Here is a 21,741-nt window from a genome sequence, read left to right on the forward strand (position 1 = left end):
TAGGTTGAATAAGAATACCAATAAACTTCTTTTGCATAGTCATAAAAATCCTAGTCAAATCTATAAAGTTATACAACCAGAAAGCAGAATTTAAAAGGTATCACATCATACAGTTATACAACCAGAAAGCAGAATTTAAAAGGTATCTACATCTACATTTTATAATCACTTTATCAGGTTTTATAATAAGTTTTATTATTTTAAAAATGAAATTATATCTTTTTGAACAGGAAACACACGGGCCTGATACAAAACTCAAAACTGTCTATGTGCGTCCTGGAGAGCAGTCAGAGCGGATGGCATGAAGTGCTAACCACTAGCAGAAAATTAATTTATGACCCTTATGCCCTTAGTCTGTCATGACCATTAATTCTGCCTTTGGTGTACACCTCTATTTTTCTCAGTCTTATTTTAAATATTATAGTTAATTGTATAATAATTGTATGTCTCTCCCCAATAGAAGTGTGGGTTTCCTTAGGATGGCATTTGTTTTCTCTTCTCTTTGTTGTCTATTGCCACGAATACAGCCCAGAGCTTGGAATGACATTAAGGAGTAAGAAAAAGTTGGTTTTGCCCTGGCTGGTGTAGCTCAGTGGATTGAGCGCGGGCCTGAGAACCACACGGTCGCGGTTCGATTCCCAGTCAGGGCACATGCCTGGGTTGCAGGCCAGTTCCCAGCAGGGGACTCACGATAGGCAACCATACATTGATATTTCTCTCCTTCTCTCCTTCCCTTCCCCTCTAACGATAAATAAGTAAAATTTATTATTAAAAAAACAAAAGAAAAAGTTGGTTTTGGTGGGTGAAAAGGTAAGCTACATTTCAACTGGGTTCCACCTTTTGGCCGAAGCCACTGTCTTCAAATAATTCGCCAAAATGACTAACATGAAGGGAAAGAGGAGAGGTACCTGCTATACTCGAATGTTCTCTAGGCCTTTTAGAAAACATCAAGTTGTTCCTTTGGCCACATATTGGCAAATGTCCAAGAAAGGTGATATGGTGGACATCAAGGAAATGGGCACTGTTCAAGAAGGAATGTCCCATGATGTCACCTTGGCAAAACTGGAAGAGTCTACAATGTCACCCAGCATGCAGTGGGCATTGTTGTAAACACAGAAGTTACGGGCAAGCTTCTTGCCAAGAGAAGCAGTGTATGCATTGAGCGGATTAAGCGCTCTAAGAGCCAAAATCGTTCCTTAAATGTGTGAAGGAGAAGGATCAGACAAAGAAGGGAACCAAAGAAAAAGTTACCTGGGTTCAACGGAAGCATCAGCCTGTGTGGGGGCAACTTCTCTCCCGAGTCCCCCCGAGTGCCACGGACGAAAGTGAATAATGGCCGAGACATGATGTGGTCTGCTTGGGGAGGAAGCGTGGGCTGTGGCCAGTTACTCAGGGGAGAGAGGCCAGCAGCGGCCAGTTTCTCCGAGGAGAAAAAGGCCCCGAGCGCCTTTCTCAATAGCCTTTTATTGGGTTGTAATACACAGGAATACAGGGCGGCAAGGATCAAACAGTAGATAACATTTCAAAGAAATCTGAGGGCTTACTATGAGTCAGAGTCTGTCAGGAGCAGAGTTTTAGGGTTTCTTGCTCAAACCTTTATCATATGAACGAAAGCACTCTTAGNAAAAGTTACCTGGGTTCAACGGAAGCATCAGCCTGTGTGGGGGCAACTTGTCTCCCGAGTCCCCCCGAGTGCCACAGATGAAAGTGAATAATGGCCGAGACATGATGTGGTCTGCTTGGGGAGGAAGCGTGGGCTGTGGCCAGTTACTCAGGGGAGAGAGGCCAGCAGTGGCCAGTTTCTCCGAGGAGACAAAGGCCCCGAGCGCCTTTCTCAATAGCCTTTTATTGGGTTGTAATACACAGGAATATAGGGCGGCAAGGATCAAACAGTAGATAACATTTCAAAGAAATCTGAGGGCTTACTATGAGTCAGAGTCTGTCAGGAGCAGAGTTTTAGGGTTTCTTGCTCAAACCTTTATCATATGAACGAAAGCACTCTTAGCAGAGCAGATTTCACAGGTTTATCAGCAAGTCTTTGTGATGCCAGAGATTTTTCTCCAGGACACGCTCTAGCAAGGCAAGGAGCTGCACCCCTCCCCATCAGGTATTCAGGTTTAAGGGGATTAGAGCCAGGAAGTGCTTCTCCCAGAGGACATGGGGACTCAGGCTATGTCAAAGCTTGGGGGGCGAGAGGCCATTGCTCTTTGTTGCAGCCTCCTCCCCCCCCCCACCCCCCGCACCAGTCCTTCCATGATGGCCTCCCAAGTGATCGAGTCTGGCTTAGGTTGCCCCCCACTGTGAGGAGTCTCACCGGTCATTGACTTCTGACCAAGCTTTGGGGGCAGGGAGAGGAAACTGAGGCAGCGTTTGCTACCAGAGACAGGCTTTGTCTCCTGCGGCTGGTACTCCAAAGGTCATCCCTTGCCCTTAGCCACAAGGGGTATAGATACAATTCCTAAAACCAGGCACAGCAGTCTACAACAAGCCTGCTCTGCCTAGAGATCTGTGCTGTGTGAGAACCAATGCAAAGGAGCCTCGGCTGCTGGAACCCCTTCCCTACAAATTCATGGCATGAGAGTGTAAAGAAAATAAAAGACGCCTGTACTGTTGTGACAACGCAGATGGCTGTCAGTCAGCCGCGATGCCTCGGTTCAAGAGGGAAGCTACCTAAGTCAGAGCAGACACATCTGGCAAGGATACACACCCAAGATTATCTGCACACATGATCAGAGCAGACGTGTCTACGCCACACCTAAGATATCTGCACCTGGGATCAGAACAGCAGTGTCTGCAAAGCGGGAGTACCCACAGACGGGATCCTGAGGAAATTCCCCACTTGCCATCAGGCGTGCCAAGCAGAACAGCCACGTACCTCCCTTAGGCTCCTGCGTGAATTCCTCATCTGTCATCAGGGGTGCCAAGACACTTACCAAGAGACCTAGAAGGGTGAAGTGCACCACTCTCAAGGTGTAACAGAGGCAGGCTCCAGACCACTGCTGAGACAGCCGAGCTCCACACACCAGAGTGCTGCCCCACGCCATGCTGACCTCCCTTGGCATTGGCCACCAGAGGCTCTGCCCTGCTGGACTGAGGACTTCACCTGCCCTGCTGCCCACCTGGCCCTGGAGACCCTTTCCTGCAAGATGCCGGTAACTCCTTTGCCCATGGTACTTTCTCCCGGACCTGCAGACTGAACCTCTGGACTTGGGTTTGTTATTCCCCATTGATTGCTGTGTGTATGTTACATGTTTGTCACACTGTTAGAGTGTGAGTAGGACATTAACGTATGTTGAGTGACTCTGCATTCAATAAAAGCTGAGTGAAACGCACAGTTACTGTGTGTGTGGCTCCTGTCCATTCCTGGGTGCCAGGTTGCTCAGCTGGCAGCTAGCCCAGCAGCTGCCCAGCTGACTTACAGGAAAGACTCTGTCATGAACATGCTCTGTGACAGGCTCCTGCAGAAGTAGAGGCTGAAAACTGAAACGAACTGCCACGTCAACATGTAAACAATCATTTGCCTCCTAGAAGGAAAGAACTGATTTATAACAAGGCCAATCAGTCCTGAGTTCTAGGAAAACTATTGTAATTTTGTTTCGGTTGTGCAAATGCAAAGCAGAGAGCTTTTGGGAATGGAGCTGAGATCCGGGAGCTAAACAACGGTTCGCGATTCAGAAACATTTGTCTGAATGCTGGGCAGTATTGTGTGTCTGAATATTATGTCACCTTTAGACTCATTTAGAGAAAGGTTTGTTTCATGGATTTTAGAGTTCATACTACTGTGCACTCAATATGCTCCTCAAAGTAAAGTTATAGCCCACAGAAAAAGAAACCTTTTAGGACGAAATGAAAGCTAAACAGAAAGGCACTTCAAAACAGCAGAATCCCTCTCTCTTAATGCACCTGAAAACACATGCAATACAATGTCAAACAGCACAGAATTCAGATGGGCTCCACATGATACTTTTAACTAGAAGTCAATTCAAGTGAATTGGCAAGTGGGTCTTTGTCTAAGACCATCATGTCAAAATATTGCTGCTTATAGAATATTTATTTAGTATGTTTTTGAGTAAACAAAGGTTGTACTGGAAAAATGAGTGGTCAGAAAAGTGGCAATATGGCTATTGTGGTGAAAAGTTGTAAATTAACTCTAGGTTATGAATGATAAACACAAAAAAATTTAGCCTGGTGCACTGAAATTTTGTTCTGATGTCTTCAACCATTTAATAATGTCTATTAAATGTTCCATGCAAGTCTTGGCTATCACCATTTGGAACAGAACAAAGGGCATGAGCCCATGTTTGGGAATCAACCAACAAAAGAGCATGTGATACTTGTAACCTCTTAGAAGTTAATGCGAGGGGCCATACAAGGATCAACCAATGAATGCATAAATAAGTGGAAAAACAAATCAATGTTTCTCTCTCTCTCCTTTCCTCTCTTCTTAAGAATCAATAAATAAAAAAATTTAAAAAGAAGGTAATGAGACATCCTAAAAGCTTCTAAACAGAAAACAAACAAGTAGGATATATACACATACACACATGCACACACACACACATGCACACACACACACACATATATATACTAAGAGTCAGAACAGAGTCAGATTTCCCCACAGCCATACAAGAAGCTAGAAAACTGGAAAAAAGCCTTTAGAATTGTGAGGAAAAATTATTACCCATCTTGAAAATGTTCCTGTATTATGCATTTGAATCTTTAAAAGATAACATTGCCACTATGCTGTACCCCTGAAACTAATACAAAATAATATTGAATGTAAATTAGAATTGGATAAAATGTTTAAAGCTTAAAGCTGCTCTAGGTCTTTCCAAAAAAATAAAATAAAATAAAAGCTAACATTGGCTCATGGCTTTAGGATAAGTAGTCTTGACTCCTCTCCAGTCTAAAAAGTAATCTCTTGGGAACAACGTTTCTTCCATATTTTCATGTTATAATCATAGTGAAGTGTGTGGACTTGAATGCCCGGATTCCTAGAAAGTTGTGAAGTCTTTCTTGAATAGCCCCGTCCCTCTCATATCTGCCTCCCAAAAAGAACTTATTCTTCTTTACAGAACTCCAGTGCTCCTTAGTTTTTGTTATGCTTGCTTCCTCAGTAGATTGTGAGGGTCAGAAGCTCAGTTTAATCATCTTACTACACCCACTTGCCAGCACAGGACCTTGAACCTGGTAGGTGCTCAATAGTTATGTGTCAAATGTCTCTATACCTTGAATAATCTTATATCTTTGCAAATCTTTCTAAAAACATTTCCATTATTTCAGGCTGCCTCCCCAATACCAATCTTACTTCAAAGTGAAAAAAGGAAACATTCTTTCAAAATCATGATTTCCTATAATTTATTGCATTGGGAAAAAATTAAAATCATAGGGTGCAAACACACTTCAATCCTGAGAATATTCCCTTCTTTCATGTAAGTATCAATCATTAAGAGAAATAACCTTACATTACACTCGATTCATTATTCATTGCTCATAAATATTTGAATTGAATCACTCCAGATGAGATTTAGTAATAAAATATGCAATTTGAAGTCTTGCTTCCTATTGAAAGCAATGAATTCAGACCTTTTTTCAAGCTTCAAGTACAGTACTCCCCCACCCCTAAACTGTATAATGAATGAATCCAGATTTTCCCTTACGCTGGTGAACATCCATTCTTTGGAAATGGAAAGCGATATCCATTTAGCTCCTCTAAATCCAGTAGTTCTGTCTCCTTTTTTCTCCCCTCAAATACAGCCATAAGTTTATTTAGAAAGTCACAGAGGTAGGAGAAGTGAGCCCTGGAAGAAGTGAGCCAGCTGGGCTGCAAGGGCTCAGGAAACAAGCTACAGAGGCGAAACAAGGCGGGCCTTTGGAGTTTAGGATACAGGCAGAGAAAACACACCTGGGAGGAGGTGGGGAGGGAAGGCAAGGCCTGCACCAGAGGGAGAGAGTGCGCATGAGTGAGCACTGTGGAAGGAAGGCGGTGGGGAAAATCACCAGCCTGCTCAAGAGGAATAAAGAATGCACTGGTAAAAACAGACACAGTATTATAACAGTATGAGTGCACTGGCGGGAGAATAAATTGATTCAATTTGAAACAGGTAGCAAAACCTTAATTAGATTAGTGCATTTGACACAGAAATTTTTACTTTGATGACTTTATTTAATAATGATTAGTTAATGCATGAATTAAAATAATTGCATAGTACAGTTTTTTCTTAATCACAGCAATAGTTATAATAGCCAAAAAGTAGAAATAACCCACGAGCCAGTAGTATTGAGTTTGCTTAAATAGTATAATAGCTATGCAATGAAATGCCATGTAGCCATTAAAAATTCTCTTGTCCAAAAAGTAAACAAGGAAAATGTTTCACATAAATAGGTAAAAAACTAAGTTACAAAAGATAGGAAGAGAAAGGAAGGACCTGGAAGTCTATGTACAAAAATATTTCAGTGGTCTTTTCCTGAGTGGTAGTGCAGGTGATTTTTGTATTTTCTCTTTGTTTCTCTTCATTTCCAAGATTTTAGACAGCAACGAGCTGTCTAAAATTTTTATTTTTTCCCTTAAATTCAGGCAACAGATTTTTAAAAAAAGATTTGATTATTTATTTATATTTAGAGAGAGGGGAAGGGAAGAAGAATGAGAGGAAATCTTCAATGTGCGGTTGCCTCTCATGTACCCCCTGCTGGGGATGTGGCCCGAACCCAGGCATGTGCCCTGACTGGGAATCAAACCAGCGAGCCTTTTGTTCACAGGCCAGCACTCAATCCACTAAACCACACAAGCCAGGGCAGGCAACAGAATTTAATAAATAAAAAATCAAAGCCAAAGCCAAATTTAATATAAATTATAAACTTTAGGTGATAATGATATGTCAATGTATTGTAGGTTCATCAGTTGTAACAAATGTACCCCTTTAGTGGGGATATTGATAATAGGGGAAACTGCTCTGGCTATATCTATGTATATATCTATATCTATCTATATATCTATATACCTATATCTAGATATAGGTATAAATATATAAATATATAGATGGATATTCTGGCTTATAAACCTTTGCCTGTCATATGCAGTGCAAACATTTTCTACCAGCCTATCCATTTCTTTAACTTTGTTTATGATATTTTTTTAATCTTACCAAAATTAAAAATATTTAATACAGTCAAATTTATTGATCTACCCTGATTTTGTCCTTTGCTTTTGGTATCTTATTTAAGATATTTTCTTTTTTAAAAAATATTTTATTTATTTATCTTTAGAGGGGAAGAAGAGAGGGAGAGAAACATCAATGTATGGTTGCCTTTTGTCCATCCCCTGCTGGGAACTGGCCTGCAGGGAACCTGCCTGCAACCCAGGCATGTGCCCTGACTGGGAATCGAACCACGATCCTCTGGTTCCCAGGCCTGTGCTTAATCCACTGAACTATACCAGCCAGGGCTTATTTAAGATATTTTCTACTTGAAGACTATTAACAAATTATTTCGTATTTTTCCTCCATTATTTTTTTTACACTTTTTTTAAAAAGATTTTATTTACTTGTTTTTAGAGAGGAAGGGAAGGAGAGAAGGAGAGAAATATCAATGTATGGTTGCTTCTTGTGAATCCCCTGCTGGGAACTGGCCTGCAACCCAGGCATGTGCCCTGACTGGGAATCGAACCTCGATCGTGTGGTTCACAGGCCCGCGCTCAATCCACTGAGCTACACCAGCCAGGCCTCCTCCGTTATTTTTATCATTTTGCTTTCCACTTGACCTTTTCATTATGTACCTACATTAATATAAGTTTTAGGCCTGACCGGTGTGCCTCAGGTTGGTTGGGTGTCATCCCACAAAGTGAAAGGTGGCCGTTTGATTCCCGGTCAGGGCACATGTGGGTTCGTTTCCCTGGTGAGGTGCATGCAAGAGGCAACTGATTGAGGTTTCTCTTCCTTTCTTTCTCTCTCCCCCGCATCTAAAAATAAATAAATAAAGTTGTTAATTTAAGTCAATAAACTTAGATATGTACAAAATTTTAAAATAAAAGAACACAAGGTTTTGCATCAGTCAAAAAGGTGTGGGTTGGAACCGAGTTCTGCTATTGTCTAGTCACATGACCTTGGGCAGATGACCAAATATCACCTCAAAGGACTTTGGGAGAAGGAATGAAATAAATACACATGGATAGAGTTCAAGAAATAGTATCAGGGAGGTATCGTTGAGTTCGCTGAATAGACACCATGAGCAAAGCTCACCCCCCCGAGCTAAAAAAATTTATGGACAAGAAGTTGTCATTGAAATTAAATGGTGGCGGACATGTCCAAGGAATCTTGCGGGGATTTGACCCCTTTATGAATCTTGTGATAGATAAATGTGTGGAGATGGCAACTAGTGGGCAACAGAACAATATTGGAATGGTGTAATACGAGGCAATAGTATCATCATGTTAGAAGCCTTGGAACGAGTATAAAAATGACTGTGTTCACCAAAGAAACCAACTGCTTCTGCGTCCCCTCTTCACATCTCCTGTTTTATTTACTACAATATAAAAATTGAGTCTTGTACATTTTCACATTGAACTTTTGTTAAGTAAATTTTTGTATTGGTCAGAAAAAAAAAAGAAATAGTATCAATATTTTTTTTATTGAGCACGGGCCTGTGAACCAGAAGATCGCGGTTCAATTTCCCGTCAGGGCGCATGCCTGGGTTGCAGGCCAATTCCCAGCAGGGGCCAGTTCCCAGCAGGGGATGCACCAAAAGCAACCATACATTGATACTTCTCTCCTTCTCTCCTTCCCTTCCCTTCTAAAGATAAATAAATTTTAAAAAAATTAAAAAATATTTTTTAAAGTTAATCAGTGATAATTGCTCAACATTATGAATGTACGTATTGTTACTGAATTGTACATTTAAAAATGGGTAAAATAGTAAACTTACGTTGTGTGGATTTTACCACAATTTTCTGGGTAACTGACCAAGATTAACTCAAAAGTTTTATCAAAGACTATGAATTTGGGTTTGACTTTTAAAAAACTGCATAATTTAAAAAGAAAAAAAAGTAACACAATCTTAGAATTTGGAAGACTATGATAAAAAAGGACATATTTGGAAACAGAAAAGAAGAAAAATGTGTAAACATTGAGTGTGAATCATTTGACACAAAATTTTAACAAGTATAAAAAACTTATGTTTAAATGGATTTGGAGAAAAAGATAGTTTATAAGTAATGTAAATATAAAAAAATAATTATAAAATCCCATAGCCTACATCAGGGCCATGATAGCAAGAGTTTTTAGTCTAAGGAGCATAAAATGCTAATGGAAAACAGTTGGATCCTTAGATTACATCATGTACAAAAATCAACTCAAAATGGATTTCAGATATAAATATAGGACCTGAAACCACAAAAGTCCTAGAAGATAACATAGGTAAAATGCTTCTTGACATTGGCTTTTGCAATAATTTCTGGGTATGACAGAAAAAGCACAGGCAACAAGAGCGAAAATAGAGAAAGGGGATCATATCAAACCGAAAAGATCCTGTACACCACAGAAACAAATCAACGCAATAAAAACGTAACATATAGACTGGGAGAAAAATATTTGCAAACCATATGTCTGAAAAAATATTAATATCCAAAACATATAAGGAACCTCTACAATTCAATAGCAAAAACCCAATAACCTGATTTTTTAAAAAACAGACATAGGAAATGAACAGACATTTTTCCAAAGAAGACATATAGATGCCCAACAGGTACGTGAAAAAGGGCTCAGCATCACTAATCATTAGGGAAATGCAAATCAAAACCGCAGTGAGATATCGCCTCACATCTCTTGGGATGGCTATTACCAAAACAAAATGAAACAAAACACAAAACACAAAACAAGTATTATGGAGGGCGTGTTGAACAGAATTCTTTTATAGTATCGGTAGGACTGGGTGCAGCCACTATGTAAAACAGTATCGTGATTCCTCAAAAATAAAAAAAAAATGCTAATAGAAGACAGACACGGTTTTGCCTCATAATGGCAAGATGAGCACATGGTAGCATGTGAAGGTACATACAGCAGAACCCGTCGGGAAAAGCCTATGCTTTGAAAGTGGCAGTGAAGCCTGGTAGCCACCAAGACTGAGGAGCAGAGACATTCCACTATAAGAGTCCCTCCTACTTAAGGAAAACTTTTATTTGCAAAAGATATTACAAAGGACTCGTGACCCCCAAAAGAGTAAGGTATCCAGGGCACTTTAACAAGAATAATGGAAAGAGGAAAATATGATAAAAGGTATCCAGATGGACATTTCTAAATATTCCAGGCTCATAGACATTCCAGAAACACCCTTAGTAGAGACATTATAATCATAAGCAATAAAATCTGTTCACTGTGGAGTTATTTTATCACCAAACTTTATGAAGACTTTGAAAAACCGAAATCTGTATGGTTTTGTGAACCATTATCATCCCAATAAATTTAACTTGAAAAAAAAGAAAAAGGAAAATCATCAGGAGTTCATTGGCCCCATAACTTGGTAAAACTTAAAGTTTTAACTTATGCTTGGTTTGGAGTTTTAGCTTCCCATATTTTGACTTAAAAAAATGGATCTGCCCCCAAAGAAAAAGTCTGTCTTTTATTATAACGATGACTGAAGGATTTGAAATACTCATCTGGAATAGCAATAGCAAGAAAAATCCTACAATGACAGCCATAAGAAGAAGGAAATCTTGCTATTTATTATGGATTGACCTTGAGGACATTATGCTAAGTGAAACAAGAAAGGCAGAGAAAGACACATATCATACGATCTCACTTTTACGTGAAATCTCCCCCACCCCAAACCGAAGAGAACCAAAACCGAGGTTATAGATACAGAGAACAGTTTGGTGGTAGCCAGTAAAGGGTGAAGGATGGGCAAAATGGACCACCCTAAAGGGTGAAAGAAGTCAAAAGGCATGAGCTTCCAGTTATAAAATAAATAATTCATTGGAGCGTAATGTATACCATGAAGATACAGTTAATAACATTGTATTTCTTATTTGAAAAATGCTAAGAGAGTAGATCTTAAAAGTTCTCCTTGGAAGACAAAAATTTTGTAACTTCTCTATCGTGATGATTTTAATGAGACTTACTGTGTTTATTTTGTGGTATATACAAATATAAAATAAAAAATAGATTAAAAATGAGATGTCCACTGGTCAGGTGACAAGAAATATACATAAATCTGTCCAGGCATTACTTAAATTGAATAAATTTAGAATCAACTCTCTATGAGAACCACAAATAGAAAATTTTTTATGTTATGGAAAGAGCATGAACCCTAAGTGTCTGAAAATGTGTTTTTAATGCACTTCTAGCGGGCGTACCTTTTGAAAATGTGATTCTTGGGCAATCACTGAGTCTCAGTTTTCTCATTTACCTTGAGAAAACTAAATATTTTTCAGCTCTAGATGTCATTGGTTCTCATTGTTTGAAAAATACTGCATTTGGTGCCTAATTTAGAGACTGGAAGAAAGAGGTATTCTATCTTTATCAAAGCAGATAAATACACTACTAAAATTAGAGTTAGTTTATGCACCCAAATGCCTCAAAATATTAAACAGTTATAAAGTTTTTATAGCTGGTGAGTAATTAGTGAGGGCTTTATTTCAGTAAGAAATTAAAAAACTGCTAACTCTTTTTCTTTGTAGCTCCAGTGGAATGCAGAGTAGAGAGCATATAATTTAATATACATACTAATCTCATGGACAGCTGGGAAACACAAAACTCATTTAAAAGAGATTGCATTTTTATTCATGTACATGTAATTTACTCAAGAGTGGATTATTTTTTAATTGTGTGTGTTTGAAGGAATTTAGTTATATCATAAAAGATGAAACAATAACATATGCCTTGCTCTTCAAGCTTCTGAAAAATGCAGCAGACAATAAGACACTTCATTGCAGGCATAACAATTCTCTTGTTTAATGTCCCACAACCATCTGTCCCATCTTTTCTAGGACAGACCTGGTTTTAATATACTCTCCAGTCATCTCCATAAACTTGCACAATTCTTTAGGAATTAAAACATTCTGACAAGTAGGAAATGAATAAACCAAGTGAGTATCCATGAAAAGAAAAACATACATACATATAAAAATACAGGAAATCAGACGTGATATAGAGTTACAGGTGTAGGAAACATCTTGATGGCTGACAGGAGCTCGTGCCTGCCTGGTAAATATCCACATATTATATCGTTGTAGATCCAGGAGCTAGGGGGAATGAGCACACGTTCTCTTCGGCCCCCAAATATCTGGGCACACCTTCTCGAATGTGGCTCTACCTCAGTTAGTTGCTCTGTTTCCGTACATCTGTTCTGGTAATTGCTTTTCCTTCCTCATAATTGCTGGTGTCTGGACAGGCTTACCCTGCTTCCTCCGGATGGTGTTTTTGTTTAGAGTCAGTTCCTGATTCCTCTTCCTGTTCCCTTTTACTCACTCTTATTTGGCCTCTCACTTACACAACGGACTTTTTGTGCCATTACACACATACACAACACACAACTTGAGGAAATTGAGAAGAACGTGATGGATGGGGGAGGGGCTAAGTGCTTTAAATGTATCTTTGGACCTACGTTGTTTGGCAATATACAGACAATGATAATTGATAAAATTCTACTTGAAAACTCACAAGAGAGAGCTTTTAGCTCTGCATTGGCTTTGGGGCAATAGCGTGGGCAGGGTATAGTTTTGTGAACCCTCAGCTGTGAAGCTGTGAACTACAAGGGGAGGAATCAAAGGTGGGATAAGTCATTAGCAAAATTCCAACTTGCTCCCGGGGGAAAAAGGCAACCCATCCATAGATATGGGGGGTCAGAGGGAGGAGTCACACGTAAGAGATCACGTCCAAACAGGGGCTGTGGAAAACCATTCTCCAGGAGTTTTTTGCATTTTTGCACAACTTGCAACTGGGGTACTGATTATCCTTTTGTTCAAGGACGTTTGTATAGCAGTCTGCCTTGGGAAATAGAGATAGTGTCTTCCCTCAGAGCAAAGGACAAATTTGCTTACTGTTGGGTCAAGTGAAAATAATGTTTCCTTCTAGAACACAGGGCACGTGTGCTAGACAGTCTTTCCCCCTTATCCACGGTTTCATTTTTCGTGATCTCAATTACCTGCAATCAGCTTTGGTCCGAAAATATTAAATGGAAAATTCCCAAAATAAACAATTCTTAAGTTTTATAGTGCATGTCATTCTGAGTAGCCTGGTGAAATCTCACACCTTCTTACTCCATCTCACTTGGGACACGAATCATCCCTTTGTCCAGAATGGTCATGCTGTATGAGTCCCCCCGCCACCGTTAGTCACTTAGTAGCCATCTTGGTTATGGGACCCACTGAACACAAGCAGTAGTGATGCTGGCAATTCAAAATGCCAAGGAGAGCCCCCAAAGTGCTTTCTTTACGTGAAAACTAGAACATTCTTGACTTAATAAGGAGAGAAAAATCATATGCTAAGGTTGCTAAAATACATGGTAAGAATGAATCTTCTATTCATGACATCATGGAGGAAAAAGGAATTTGTGTTAGTCTTGTTGTCGTATCTCAAACTGCAAAAGTTAAGGCCACAGAGCATGGTGAGTGCCTGGTGAAACTGGAAAAGGCACTACCCTTTATCACAGGTTGGTATGTATAGGAAAAAACATAGTGTAGATAGGGTTTTGTACTATTCACAGTTTGAGGCATCCACTGGGGCTTTTAGAATGTATCCCTGTGGATAAATGGGGAATATTGTAGTATGATAGTGCATTGTTCAAAAACTTTTTGTTCCCTGAGCTAAAAATGCCTTTCTTGTAAAGCAAACACCACCAAGTACAGGTATAAAGTGGCCCTGGTGTCCCCCTGTGGGAACTAGGGTTTGGGAAAGTGGCGCACATACCCAGTTACTCTGGCTACTGCTCTTGCTAGGAGTAAGAAGTTGTTCTTCATTTCTTACACAGCATCCATATCTTTTGCCATCATCGTGTCTCCGCAGCACCTGTGAAACTGTGGCCTGCTAAGTAGAGGAGCAGCATGTAGAGGAAAATCTCAGCTCCTCCTCAGTTCTCCATTGGGGTTGGGGCCCAGATATCAACATTATTTGGGCCCCTGATTCAGGGGAATCATGGTTGTGTGTGGAACTGCTAGGTACAGAGCCAGAGGATTTCAAAGTTTTCATTTCAGGCCAAAGAACAGTTCTTGAGCCCAATCTCTCATGAAATGGGCGCAAAAGCCTCGGGGCAAGTGCCAGTCCTCTGGCTAGGAGTTGGCTAGTATGTGGTCTGGTGGAGTGGTGGTTAGCATTCCCAGGTACCCAAGAAGTATGGGGAGCAGAGAGCGGCTAGCTTTGTAGGCCTCCCCGTGGAGAATTCACGGGTGGTGCTGTTGCACAGTGCCATTGAAATTTTTGGCATTCTAGTCTGTGCACTCTGAGTGGGTCAACAGTCTCCAAATTCTTTATAGCTACAGGCCCCGACTGGGCTCTTCTTGTTTTTTTCGGTGGAGAATGGATCAAGCTGCAGATTGCTGGGTGCCCATTTTGAATAGCAAGTACGAGGCAAACAGTTGCAGATCAGACCCTAGAGCAGAAGTCAGCAAACTTTTGCTGAAAGGGCCAGATAGTATGTATTTCAGTCTCGTGGCTCCACCCGGTCTCTGTAGCAGGTATAGAACTCAGCTATTGTAGAGCAAAGCAGGTACAGACAATACCCATGGGCGTGGCTACATTCCAACACAATTTCACTTACAAAAACAGGGAGCAGTTGGAGAGACGATGGGCAGTTGTTTGCTGAAACTTGCACTACAAGGTTGTTATATGTAGGCTGATTTCATCAGTGTGTGTGACCTGAGCAGAACTCAGAAGGGCCCCCTGCACTTCGTTTGATGCTCTGCTGCCGTGGCCTTGAAATTGTTAATCATTTTAAAACAAGAGTCTCCATGTTTTCATTTTGCCCTGGGCCCCACATTAATATGTAGCCGGTCCAGGTGACGTTCTGTATACAATCTTTTTGCTGTTACATCGAGGTAGGCCTGAACAACAGCAAATCAATCTGAGATCTGGAGAATAAAATGATGGGATAAGGTCAGATGTGTAAGATCAAATATAAGGCAGAAGTGCCTTAGAGATAAAATGTTTCCTGATGCAGAATCAAGAAATGAAAGAACCCGGCTTTTATCTTATCAATAATATTGGCATGTATAAAGAAAGCATGGGCCCGTCAGAGGAATGGCTATTTAATGATGCATGAGGCAATATTCTGGGCTGCAGTTAAGAACCGTGGTTAAGGATTCAATGTGCAGCAGGAATCTGTTGCTGAACTATCAAGTCCGATGCCAACAGGTACCTAAAACACACCCCTTCTAGCCCTGAGACTAAGCACTGCAATTTCGATTGTAATCGCTTTTTACATATTTCTGAGAATGCAACAAGGAACCGCTCAGAATAGCCAGTTCTGTTGCCAGATAAATTTCTCCTTGAAGTCATTTCTAATGGTATTGTTGTTTCCGTATTAATACGTAATACGGAACTTCTGGTACTTTAGTGAGCCCGGGCTCTGGGAAAATTGACAAAATTAATTCAAATGAAGACCTGACACAAAAATGATGACTTCGGCAAGGCAATGTCACAAATCAGCCACTAGTCAATATCCCCTTTCTTTACCACATGCCGTTTCTCTTAGTTTTCACATTAGGCTTTATCCAGGCAATGATAACTCATTAAGAACTTTCTCAAAAAGATTTTGTTTATTTAATTTAGAGTGAAAGAAAGGGAGAGAAACGTTGGTTTATGAGAGAAAGATGGAGCCATTGCCTCACGTACCCGGGCATGTGTCCTGACCGGGAATCGAACCTGTGTCCTTTCACTTTGCAGGACAATGCTCAACCAACCATCTGAGCCATGCTGGCCAGGGCCCCATTAAAAACTTTTATATGGAGAAGTTATATAGTTGACTCTGATCTGCTAATAGGTTGAAGGAAGGAATGGATGGCGATAGACCAGCAGAGCAGAGCCAGAAGGGAAGTGAGGAGGAAAGTGAGAGAGGCAGTGATGAGAAACTTTCCATCGCATCTGGGCCCGACAGTTTCCAGGAAACCTGTAAGGGTTAGTCTTCCTGTTCAGCCCAGTGAGAGAGAGTGTAGGATTCCTTCCCATGGTCCCCTCATCTCACCAAATCATCAGAAAGTGTGAAGACAAGAGGGACGGAAGGTAATCTTTTTCGTATGTGGTGAGTTTTACCGAGGACAGTTAAGATATAGAACAGCATGCTTTAATCATGAGGAATGTTTGCTTAAAGACATTTGATTACTGTTAAATACATACCATAAGAGCCATGCGCAATTTAAAAAGAAAGTTTGCTTTTGACTTTAATAGCTGTAAATTCCTGCGAAAGAAAGAAATCAGAAGAATCTACTAAAATCTAAGCTTGGGTAAATAAGATACGGAAAGACGAGAAACAAGACAGAGTTTGCATAAATGAAAACACATTTGCAATTCAAGTATGTCATTTTTTAAAAGAATATCGAATGACTTTTATAAAAGATCAACATTTTAAAGGCAATTTAAAAATAACTTATAAAAACCAGAGGGTAATTTATAAACAGCAATATGGCATAAGATAAAAGGAGCTATAAATATTGAATTAATGTCTAAGAACAAAACAGTTGTTGAAGACATTTATATAAAGCAACCTTCAAGGCATGCTTTCTATTGTTAATAAAAAAAGTTTTATAATTGAGAGGTTGAAAAACTGCTTAATGACTACCTACCTTGTGTAAAAAAAACTATTTTAGTAGAATTAGAGTGTCAGTATTATATTATGACATAGTCTTTTCCTCAAACTCAGAATCTAGTTGATGGAGAAAAAGCACACCCCAAAACCAAGTGAATTTTACATAATACTGGGCAAACACAAGTCATAAAAAGCAATAGTAAAAGCAATGTTTTTAAAAATATTACTAAAATGTTAGTTCTTAAACATTTTTATGAAAATACAACTAAATATTTAAAAAACTGAAAAAACGTAAGGAACTGTCAGGAAGGAAAAACTTCACCCTCTTAATTTCATCACTGGGGTCATGCAAATTAAAGTAACAAAAGACAGGTTCATAGGAGAAAAGGCAAAAGAAAAATTATTATTCACATGCATGGGAGTTTGCAGGAAAGAAGTAAAACTCAAAGAAGTGGTTACACTCAGGGACTTATATACCCTTTTAACAAAAGCAAGGGGGTTTGGGGCTTCAAAGGATGATAAATTGACAGGAAATGATGATGGAATATACAGAGGAAGTGATAGAAGATACCAGCTATTTTAGTAAGGTCTATTTATAAAAACTCATCTCGGGGTTCACTGACTTGAATAAGAGTTGTACTTGTCTCCCTGGTAATGATGTAGAGTATTGGGGCTGGGGGGGGGTGCTTTCTCAAAGGAAAATTTATGTCTTGCTTTTGGGCAGTTAAGGGGAGGGTGGAGAACTCTTCCTGTTTCTGATGATTCTCAATGGCCTTGAGCTCAAAATAATCCTCCTGTCAAACGGGCCTATTTTGAGTTGACTCCTTTAGGTCACGCCACCTGCTCTGGTGACCAGGTTTAATATTCGCCATAGGAACGCTTAGGAGGAGGGTTGCTCTGTTAGCGCCATAGGTACAGACAACTTTTCCCCAATAGGCAATGACAAATTCTTCCACTATGAAAATTTGAAATAACCGTGTAACAGTCTTTACTGATCACAATACACTACATGCTTCTCAAAATGGAAAATTGGGAAAGCTTAGGGGGGAGAAAAACTTCATCATCCAAAGATACCATCACTGTGAACATTTTTTCCATATTATGCCTGTTTTTCTTTATTTGTTTAGTGTGTTTAAGAACATGCAGCTGGGCGGGCCAAAAATTCCTCTTCAATGTCAAGTCCAATTAGTAGGTACGGGAGCCTGGAATGAACAAGGCTACTAAAGCTCAGTCCAGTCTGTGCTTTTTCACATCAGAAAAATTACATAGAATTCGTTAATTTGTCAACTTCCTGTTTTGGTTGATTGCTGGGCGCAGAGTGGAAATTGACTCTTTGTTAGAAAGTTCTTGATTACATTTTAAGCAGCCTCATTCAACTATGATTCACACATGATACAATTGACCCACTTAAAATATACAATTCAGTGGTTTTCCCTCTATTTACAGAGTTGTGCAACCATCACCACAACCTAAGTATAGAATATTTTTACCAACCCCCCAAAAATGCAGTGGTTTTTGTTATCAGGACCTCAATGGCTTTTTTCTTGTATTTTGTTATTTCAGTCTGTCTGCCTCAGCGAACTGACCCAAAGAAATGCACAAATGAGAGTTTGCTGTATAAAAAAAAAAGTTTATTATGAATTGGCCAATATGGAGTTGGGAGCTTCTGCCCTAAAGCCCCAACCCCCCTATCTCATATAGGTTACAGATTATATAAGGCAAATCACAAGACGCTGTGAGTTAGGGGGTTCAAGGTTGTTCTGGGAGCTGATTGGCCAGAGATGAGGTAAAGGGTAATGTGGATTATTGCTTCAGGTCTTGACGTCGCAGGTCCCCTCTGTCTGGTTTCATTAAAGAGTAGCTAAGGCATCATCCCAACATGGGGTTCAGAAGCTAAAACATAAGTTAGGTTAAGATCTTATCATTAGCACTGGCTGGGTAGCTCAGTTGGTTCAAGCGCGGTCCTAATACACCAAGGTCACAGATTTCATCTCTGGTCAGGGCACATACGAGAATCAACCAACGAATGCATAAATAAACGGAAAAGCAAATTGATGTCTCTCGTGCTCTCTCTCTGCCTCTCTCCTTTCCTCTCTTTCCCTAAAATCAATCAATTAAAAAAAAAGACATTATCTTTAGCCCACCAGAGGTCTGGACATTGTGGCCATTAGTCAGATCCAGCATACTGTCTTCTGTTGCCTCAGCAATTGCTAATTATCCAGGGGAAAGACTAGGTCTCTGAGGGGTATGAGAGAGAGAGGGAAGAGTATGATTTCTGCAGCCAGCATTTAAAATTAAATTTATGCCCTGGCCAGGTGGCTCAGCTGGTTGGAGCGTCATCCTGCACACCAAAAGTTTGCATGTTCGATCCCAGGTCAGGGCATATACCTAGGTTGTGGGTTTAATCCACAGTCAGGGCACTTACGAGGCAACCAATCAATATTTTTCTTTCTCTCATCCTCTCTCTCTAAAATCAATAAACATATCCTTGGGTGAGGATTAAAAATAATAATAATAATAAAAAGTAAAATTATTTTTAAAAGATTTTAATCTAGAAAGATATCTGAAAGAAAGTATGATTTCAGCTAAGAACAGACTGCGTACAAACTTATTCACCAAAGTGGGCAGATTTGGAGGTTATCCCTGTAAGCTCGAAAGGGAAATTGGGAAGAAAAAAAATACACGTAAGGAAATGAATGCATGAGTCATTCACTCCTCTACCCTCCAAACAACACAGGTTTCAAAAGCTTTAGATGGAGGTACTAATAGTATTCATAATTCATAATGAGATTGTGTGACGAAAAATCTGAGACAGTAAAGGAGTTGCCTTATATCCTGACACCACCACCAGATGCAAAAATATTAGGCTGGATAAAGACCATTATTCTAACCCCAAATGCACTTATTTGATCGGTTAATCATTTTTCAAAGACCATTCTATTGAATCCAAGAGCCCTAATCAGGTATATGGGGATAGCATCATTATATTCTGTTTGGCAAACAGACTAAGCCATGGAACATCTCACTGAGACACTAATCCCAGAATCTAAACTGGAGACTTACAATAGGCTTAGATACTAAAAGGGAACTGGGATGTTTATCTTTGTATCCAAATCATAATAAATAAAACGGTATTGAAAAAAACAAAAAAAAATTAAATTTAATCAAAATCACGGGGACCCTAAGTTTAACTTTTAACAGTCACTCTCCATTTGTCCCCAGTCCCACCAGGCCTAGGCAATTAGTAATATATTTTCTGGCTTTATAGATTTACCTATTATGGACATTTTATATAAATGGAATTATACATGATATGGTCTTTTGTGACTGGCTTCTTTTAGCATGATGTTGTCACGGTTTATCAGTACTTCATTCTATCCTTTTGGCAAATAATATCCCAGTGTATGGATATACTATACTTTATTTATCTGTTCATCCAATGATATGCATTTGGGTGGTTTCCATTTTGGCTAGTAAGAATGATGCTGCTACAAATCTGTGTACATAGGTTTTTTGTGTGGACATGTGTTTTCATTTATCTTGATAGATACCTAAGAATGAAATTGCAGGGTCATGTGGCAACTCTGTGTTTAACAGTTTGAGGAACTACCGCCAAGATCGTTTCCAAAGGAATTTGGTCATTTTACATTCTTACCAACAATGGGCGAGGGATCCAGTTTCTTCGCCTCGTTGCCAAAACTTGCTTTTATTTTTCTTTTTGATTATAGTCACTGTGGTGGGTTTGCGTGGTTTTGATTTGTACTTTCCTGGGAGATAATGATGTTGAACATCTTTTCATGTGCTTCTCAGTCATTTATACATGTTCTTTTAAAAAACTTTAAAAATCTTTATTTTTTTCTTTTTAGAGAGAGGGGAAAGAAAGGAGAAAGAGAGAAACATCAATGTGTGGTTGCCGCTCGCACGTCCCCAACTGGGGACCTGGCCCACAACCGAGGCATGTGCCCTGAACTAGGAATTGAACTGGTGACCCTTTGATTTGCAGGCCAGCACTCAATCCACTGAGCCACATCAGCCAGGGCTGTATATGTTCCTTTTTTTAAATATATATTTTATTGATTATAACATTACAGTTGTTCTATTCCCCCCCTTCATTCCCCTCCACCCGCACACTCCCTCCCCCACCACTCTCCCCCCTTAGTTTATAACCACGTGTCTCAAGTTCTTTAGATTCTATATTTCCCCCACTATTCTTGCCCTCCCCCCTATCTATTTTCTACCTACTGTCTATGCTATTTTCTGTACCTTCTCTCCCCTTCTCCTCCTCCCACTCCCCTGTTGCTAACCCTCCATGTGTTCTTCATTTCTATGGTTCCACTCCTGATTTAGCTGTCCTCTTGGTTTGCTTTTGTTTTAGGCGTGGTTGTTAATAACTGTGAGTTTGCTGTCCTTTCACTGTTCATATTTTTCATCTTCTTTTTCTTATATAAGTCCCTTTAGCATTTCATATAATAAGGGCTTGGTGATGATGAACTCCTTGAACTTGACCTTATCTGAGAAGCACTTTATCTGTCCTTCCATTCTAAATGAAAGTTTTGCTGGATAAAGCAATCTTGGCTGTAGGTCTTTGGATTTCATGACTTGGAATACTTCTTTCCAGCCCCTTCTTGCCTGTAAGGTCTCTTTTGAGAAATCCGCTGACAGTCTGATGGGTACTCCTTTGTAGGTGACTGTCCCCTTATCCCTTGCTGCTTCTAGGATTCTCTCCTTCATTTTAATCTTGGCTAATGTAATTATGATGTGCCTTGGTGTGTTCCTTCTTGGGTCCAACTTCTTTGGCACTCTCTGAGCTTCCTGGATTTCCTGGAAGTCTATTTCCTTTGCCAGACTGGGGAAGTTCTCCTTTATTATTTGTTCAAATAAGTTTTCCACTCGTGGCTGTTTCTTTCCCCCTTCTGGTACCCCTATAATCCAGATGTTGGAATGTTTAAAGATGTCCTGGAGGTTCCTAAGCCTCTCCTCATTTTTTTGAATTCTCATGTCTTCATTCCATTC

General features: G+C 39.8%; 2 pseudogenes; both read left to right on the forward strand.

Moving 5' to 3' along the window:
- The first annotated feature begins 876 nt into the window (after positions 1–876).
- Positions 877–2,578, forward strand: LOC118989229 (60S ribosomal protein L21-like; annotated as a pseudogene).
- A 5,618-nt stretch (positions 2,579–8,196) lies between these two features.
- On the forward strand, positions 8,197–8,543 carry LOC118989230 (small nuclear ribonucleoprotein G-like; annotated as a pseudogene).
- The last annotated feature ends 13,198 nt before the right edge of the window (positions 8,544–21,741 follow it).

Source organism: Sturnira hondurensis, unplaced genomic scaffold (genome assembly GCF_014824575.4).
Source record: "Sturnira hondurensis isolate 20B ecotype Veracruz unplaced genomic scaffold, ASM1482457v3 Scaffold0006437, whole genome shotgun sequence".
NCBI lineage: Eukaryota > Metazoa > Chordata > Mammalia > Chiroptera > Phyllostomidae > Sturnira > Sturnira hondurensis.